This window comes from Castor canadensis, chromosome 1 (genome assembly GCF_047511655.1).
Source record: "Castor canadensis chromosome 1, mCasCan1.hap1v2, whole genome shotgun sequence".
NCBI classification, from domain to species: Eukaryota; Metazoa; Chordata; class Mammalia; order Rodentia; family Castoridae; genus Castor; species Castor canadensis.
The window spans coordinates 188,390,968-188,397,900 of NC_133386.1; the positions used below are offsets into that span (position 1 = coordinate 188,390,968).

General features: G+C 32.1%; 1 pseudogene; it reads left to right on the plus strand.

Annotated features, from left to right (window-relative positions):
- The first annotated feature begins 765 nt into the window (after nt 1-765).
- On the plus strand, nt 766-1,743 carry LOC109677411 (olfactory receptor 10AG1-like; annotated as a pseudogene).
- Nucleotides 1,744-6,933: the final 5,190 nt, after the last annotated feature.

A 6,933-nucleotide genomic window follows, 5' to 3' on the forward strand; every position in this document is an offset into this window, starting at 1 on the left:
GGTGGATGTGAAAGGTTATATGAATGTTGAAACTTAAATGCTGCCCTAATAGACAAATATGAATATACTGTTAATATAAAATTTCTGTTAAAAAGTTAAACTACATTAATTATATGTCTTGAGGTTGCAAATCAATGCAATCACACATGTTAATGACTATGTAAAAGATAATGATGAGGAAATACCTGGTTTCAATGGCTTACATATTTAATTTAAGAAAGGAAGAAAATCCCATAAACTGGAAAAACATACAAGCTCTTATGTCATCAATGATCAATGAATGAAAAATATAACTCTTATAAGACTGAAACAGTGACAGGTTGAAATTCTATGTGAAAATAAAAGGAAAAAAAAACACAAAAAAATAAGGATATATTTGAGAGTTGAGGATAAAAGATATATAGAAACAGAAAAAAGCTTCTCCAGCTAGGGAGATTGAACAATGCTTGGGACAAAGATAAAAGGACAAGGGTAGGCTAGAGAAAAATATTGTATAGTTACTAGAAGTTAAAGTTCATGTTTTTATCTTTGTGGTATTGTGATTTAAATGGATTTCATTATTATAATCAGAATGCCAATCTAACATTTAAAGTACATTTTAAAGCTTTTTATCCATCAAATTAACTTTTGCTTTTTTGTAGATAAGTTCATTGCTCCTGATTTCACATTAAACCTCCAACAATCAAAGACAAAAAGCTTCAAGAAAGAAACAAAGAAAAGTTAAGGATCAAAATTTACATCCCAATTCAATTTTAAAACAGGAAAATGTATTCAATAAATTTAATCCTACAGGGAGAAAACCAATTGAAAATTATAAAGACAAACTTCACTATAATGATGGAATTTGTCCTTTTGGGGTTTTCTGATATTCCCACACTGCATTGGTTTCTTTTTGGAGTGTTCTTAGTCATCTATTTGATTATCCTGCTGGGTAATGGCATCGTCATTCTAGTAACAAGAATAGAGCCTACACTTCAGACACCCATGTATATTTTAATACGTAATTTTTCTTTTCTAGAGATCTGTTATGTGTCTGTCACTCTTCCTAGATGCTCATGGACCTTTGGGCCCAAAAAGGAAATATTTCTTTTCTTGTCTGTGCTACACAAATGTGCTTATTCCTTATTTTGGGAGCCACAGAGTGTTTCCTTCTTGCAGTGATGGCCTATGACCGTTATGTGGCCATTTGTAACTCTCTGCACTATTCTCTACTCATGAACCAAAAGGTTTATACTCAGCTGCTGGCTGCCGCCTGGATTAGTGGAATTCCTATCCAAGTAGGGCAGACATATCAGATTTTCTCCCTGCCCTTCTGTGAATCTCACCAAATCAATCACTTCTTCTGTGACATTCCCCCAATGCTCAAACTGGCTTGTGGGGACATCTTTGTGAATGAGATGACGGTCTTCATATTTGCTGTGGTAATTGTCACTGTTCCCTTTATGTTGATTCTTGGGTCCTACAGTAGAATTATCTCAGCTATCCTGAAATTGCCATCTAAGACAGGAAGGTCCAAAAGCCTTCTCCACTTGCTCTTCCCACCTTATAGTTGTATTTTGATTCTATGGATCAGCCAGTATCACCTACTTAAAACCCAAATCCAATCAGTATGAAGGAAGAGACAAATTACACTCTTTATTCTACACTGTCTTGACCCCAATGTACAATCTTATGATATGTAGTCTGCGGAACAAAAATGTTACTGAGGCACTGAGAAAATTCTTACGAAAATTAGCATTATGAGACAAAGTTACAAAAATTATTTTTATATGTCTAATTTACATATATGTGTATATGAATAGCATATAGTTCAAGCTTTTTAAAAAATGTGTAAATAACCCAGTGATATAATTTTTTCCTAGCAGACTCTATGTTCATCAAGTTATGGTAATTGTGCCATTTTCTTAATCATACTGTTTAAAAAAATCATTCTTTCTTCTTAGCTAAACTGATAAATAGGGATTTATCAGTAAAGAAGCTGATTTGACATACAACAAATTTTAATTTGATGTCTTTCTATATTCTAAACATTCTCTATTAAGGAGAAAAAATATATTTGTTTTGGCAATCATTACTAAATGATTTTCTCATAAAAATAAAAGTATGAATGAATCATGATATATGTACATGAATGACAAATACATATTATTATATAATACAGTGTTTATTGAATCCTGTTTTTCAAAACAAAAAATGTACAGTGGACTTTTAAATTGAGAGATATTTTAATAAATATAATAAATAAGTATAACATGCAAAAAAATCATGGTACACATATATTTGTAATGTCCCTAATAAAACATTCCTGCTAGCATCCATGCCTTTTTTTCTCACAATAATTCTTGGCTTAACTATGGGAATAGCTTTGACCAATGGAACATTAGCAAACATGAATATGTGGATATTAGGAATAAATTTTTCTGGAAATGAGGCTCTTACCATTAACATGTCAAAAAGTCCATAGTAGAATCCTAAATAATGAGAAATTGCAAATAATGAAGACACAGCTCATATTTCAAATGGGTGCTAAGCGGATTTATTATGTTTTAAAACTGTTTTTCAACATTGTTTACTAGCTCTTTAAGTATATATTGGAATACATAATTCAGTTGCTTTTTGGTTTTTTTGTTTCTTTGCTTTGTTTTGTTTTGTTTTTTAATTGTTTTTAGTACTAGGTATTGAACCCAGGCACATTATGCATGTGAGGCAAGCATGCCACCAATTGAGCTCTGCCTCTAGCCCTTTTGTATTTGTTTATTTTTGTTGTTGTTTTGATTTTAGGACAGTCTATCTACTTTTACCCAAGCTGTTCTTACACTTATGATTCTCCTGTCACTAGCCTAAATAACAGGGAATAGAAGCATACTGTACAGTGCCAGGCTGGAATACCATTTTTTCTAAGGATGCCAATTGCCATGTTTTCTAATTCTTTGTATGGTCATATGTTTATGGTGGATAAAAGATGCATGCTCTTAAAACATTTGCTTTAGTTTCTCTGTGTTGAGGGCAACAAATGCTATCTAGTTTTTTAGGTTCTTACCTATCCTCATACCTCCCTTGTGTGCTCTCGCTTTTATCATGTGATCAAAGTCCAATCCCCTTGTTGTGTTTGGCCAATAGGAGAAGGGGACCAGGAGCTAGAAAAAAGATTAGATCAAGAAGAATTAACCTACAAGGTAACACATATGCACAGGAAATCAATGCAAGTCAACTCCCTGTATTGTTATCTTTATCTCAACTAACAAAAACCCTTGGTCCTTCCTATTATTGCTTATACACTCTCTTCAACAAAATTAGAGATAAGGGCAAAATAGTTTCTGTTGGATATTGAGGGGGTGGAGGGGAGAGGGAGAGGGTGGAGGAGTAAGGGAGGAGTTGGGGGAAGGGGGGAGAAATGACCCAAACATTGTATGCACATATGATTAAAAAAAATGCATGGCCTAGCTTTTCTACATGCATCATCCAAAGCAATAACATATGCAAATTTTGAAGAAAATATTCATTAAGATAGGCCAAAATTTGTGTACAAAACACAGAGAATGTAAAGTGCTGGCACAGTGGCTTATACATTTAATCTTAGCTATTTTGGAGATTGAGATAGGGATGAGCATGATTAGAGGTCAGCCAGGGCAAAAAGTTCATGAGAACTCATTTCAACCCAATAGTGTTGTGAATCTGGGCAAAAAAGTTTTAGAGACCCCTAACTCAATGTAAAAAAGTTTGGCACGGTGGCACACTCTGTCATCCCAGTTACCATGAAAACAGCAAAATAGGATCACAGTACAGACTGTCCTAGCCAAAAAACAACACCCTATCTCTAAAATAATCAGACCAAAAAGGAATGGAGGTAGGCTCAAGTGGTAGAGCACTTGCCTAGCAAACACTAAGCCCTGAGTTCTAACTCCAAAACACACACACAAAAGAATTAGTCTGGGATCTTGCATCAAGTGGTAGGCCAGAGGGGAATGATAAAAAAAAAAATCTAAATACTTAAGAAATATATTTTCTCCTCCCAGAGTGGAGTTAATTCGTTTCTTTTTTGTTGTGTGTGTGTGGACTCAATACCTACATCAGGAAACTTCTGGTCATGATGGACTTGTTGACCACCTTGACTATTATCATGGTTTCACAGCTGTATATGTATTGCATATCATACAACAAATTACACACCCTTAATATGTGCCCCTTGTCCCCGTATTACATTTCATTTGTAGATTTAAGAAGCTCTGCAAAAAGCATTTAAAAGATTGCATTTAAAATGCAGGAATACTCAGTACAACAAAAGGAATCCAATACCTGTACACTTGATCCAAATAAGATATTTAAAAATTACTTAAGTGAATGTAGTTGAAGTAACAGGGCATTGGAACAAAATGCACGTCTTATAATGAAAAACATATGAATATTACTTATAAATGCATGGGTAAATATTAAATTTTTTTCATTTATCTAAAATGTATATGGTTGTTTGCAGTAAACTTTTGAATATATTTTTAATTTAGAGCTGAGATATGTATAAACATAATATTTGTTTCAACTATTTAAAAAAAAAGATGGGGTTAGTTAATGGACCTGTATGATTGCAAACAGATAAGTGACCTGATTAGACATTTCTCAGAACATGGAGATTGTCAAAAAGTATATGTAAAACTGCTCAGCTTTACTATTTGCCTAAGAAGAACATCAAAACGACAAGGAGAGATGACCTCAGAACTGATGCATAGATATTACCAAAAATGACAAAAGAAAACAAGTATTGGCAAAGATATTGAATAAAATGAAACCCAACTATACTGTTGGTTGGAAGGTAAATTGGTTCAGCTATTATGGAAAGTAGTACAGAGTTTTCTGAAAAGAATTAAAATTGAAACTACCATATATCCAATAATCCCACTCATGAGGATCTTTTGAAAGGAATTCAAATAAGGATTTAAGGGAGATATCTCTCTCTGTTTATTGTACCATTAATCACAATAGTTAATGCCTTAGTTTTACCTCTCTGGCAGTGGAAATATGGAAAGAGATTTGGGAGCACATATCACCTTCAAATATGTGTTGCAAAATAATTGAGAGGTACGTCACGAATATTGAAAAGTGCTGAGGACCAAAGTTAAGAGATATTTTTCTTTAGTGGAGTGAAGATGAGGACACAAGCCTGAAAAACTGGTCCACTGTAAAAATACTATCAAATGGATATGAAAACAAAAGGATTTGTTTGTCAATTCAGGTATTCTCATTATGTCTGAAAGAGCATCATAATATTAATAAAGTAATCTAAGTTTCTGTGAAACAGAATTGAAAAATAATAGGATAAGTATGTCCAGATGATGTTAACAAGAGACAAAATTTGCTGAAAAGTTCTATTCAGAAGAATTATGAAGAAAACAAATCAATACATAATTTGAACATTTTCCTGCAGGCAATATGAGATAATTAAGAGTGTATCTTCTTTTAGGGCATCTGAGTATTCTGTCCTTATTTAGTGAAAAAAGATTAGGTGAAATTTTTTGCCATGGAGAGATTGCAGAAAAGTCTGATCTATCTAAAGAATTGTCTGAAAAGATGCTATATAGGTCACTGGCTGTTTCAAAACCAACTAGAGATTTTGTTTTAAAACGCCATAGATTTGTCACAATTTAGACAGATAAAGTATCTAAAAACTTCATCAACTAGAAAGACTGGACTCCAGAATTGTAAAAGGTGAATATAAAATATTAATATTAGATATTCTACTTAAATGCATTCAGTAACTATTTCACATGAAAAACAGTATATACTAAATATATCAAACAATGATCATAACTTGCTCTCAGAAAGCATCACTATTTAAAACAGAATTATACATTTCTGATTTGTAAATCAAAAACATAAATTAACTAAACTGTGGTAAGCATTTGAAATATAGTTTCTTATCTAATTTGTCTGTTGTAAACAATTAAATGAATATTAAATGCCGGGGATATGGTAGAACACTGACTGAGCATGAAGGAGACCTAGCGTTTGAGTCCCACAAAAATAAAAACAAAATTAAAAGTATCATGAAATAACCTATTAAAGAAAACAAAATCATAGAATGATGCATTGCATACAAAATAAATGCATATATTTTATTATGGTGACTACAAAGGAAATGTTGCCATCATGAATAACAACATTTCTATGAGAAGGACATTATTTTGTAGCGAATCTCCTTCTAGAGGGGAAAAAAACATTTTTTTCTTCCCAAATGTAAGTTATTGAGGAACAAAATTTATTTTGATTCTTTGGACAAACATCTATTATAGTGTCACACCTAACAAAATAAGGACAAAATCATGGCAACTTTGGGTCACATACCTAAGTACATTTGCTAAACATTATATATATTGATTTGATTTTCAATGGGAATGTTTAAATTTGTATTAAAATAGACCAATATTCTTTTATTATTATTGTTATTATTATTATTACTATTATAGAAGCTAAGTTGCAAAGGTTTTGATTTTAGCAATAAAATCTATAATTCCATAAATAATAATGAGAACTATTGAAACTTTATGTCATTGAATATTAAAGATTGATTTTTGCAATATCATTGTGCCTCTAAACATCCTCCCTGACTTCATTGAAAATAAACAAGTTTAATAAGTTGTTAATAAGTTGTGACTTGTTATATCCAATTCACAATTGTATGTGAAATACTAGAGTGGAGACTTGTATTATATCCTATATACAATGAGTCATGGAAAATAATGTCAAAAATATGTCAGGGAATATTATATAGAAAAGATATATGGAAAGTCTAATACTATGTATTAAAAATATATGGAAAGATCTCATCCAGAGGATAGGTTAGTGAAATTATTAGTATTTAAAGGGAAGATTGTCTATCATGGTCAAAACTGACTGGAATAAGATTCGTGGAAGGTGGATGACCTGCTAGTTAATCAACAT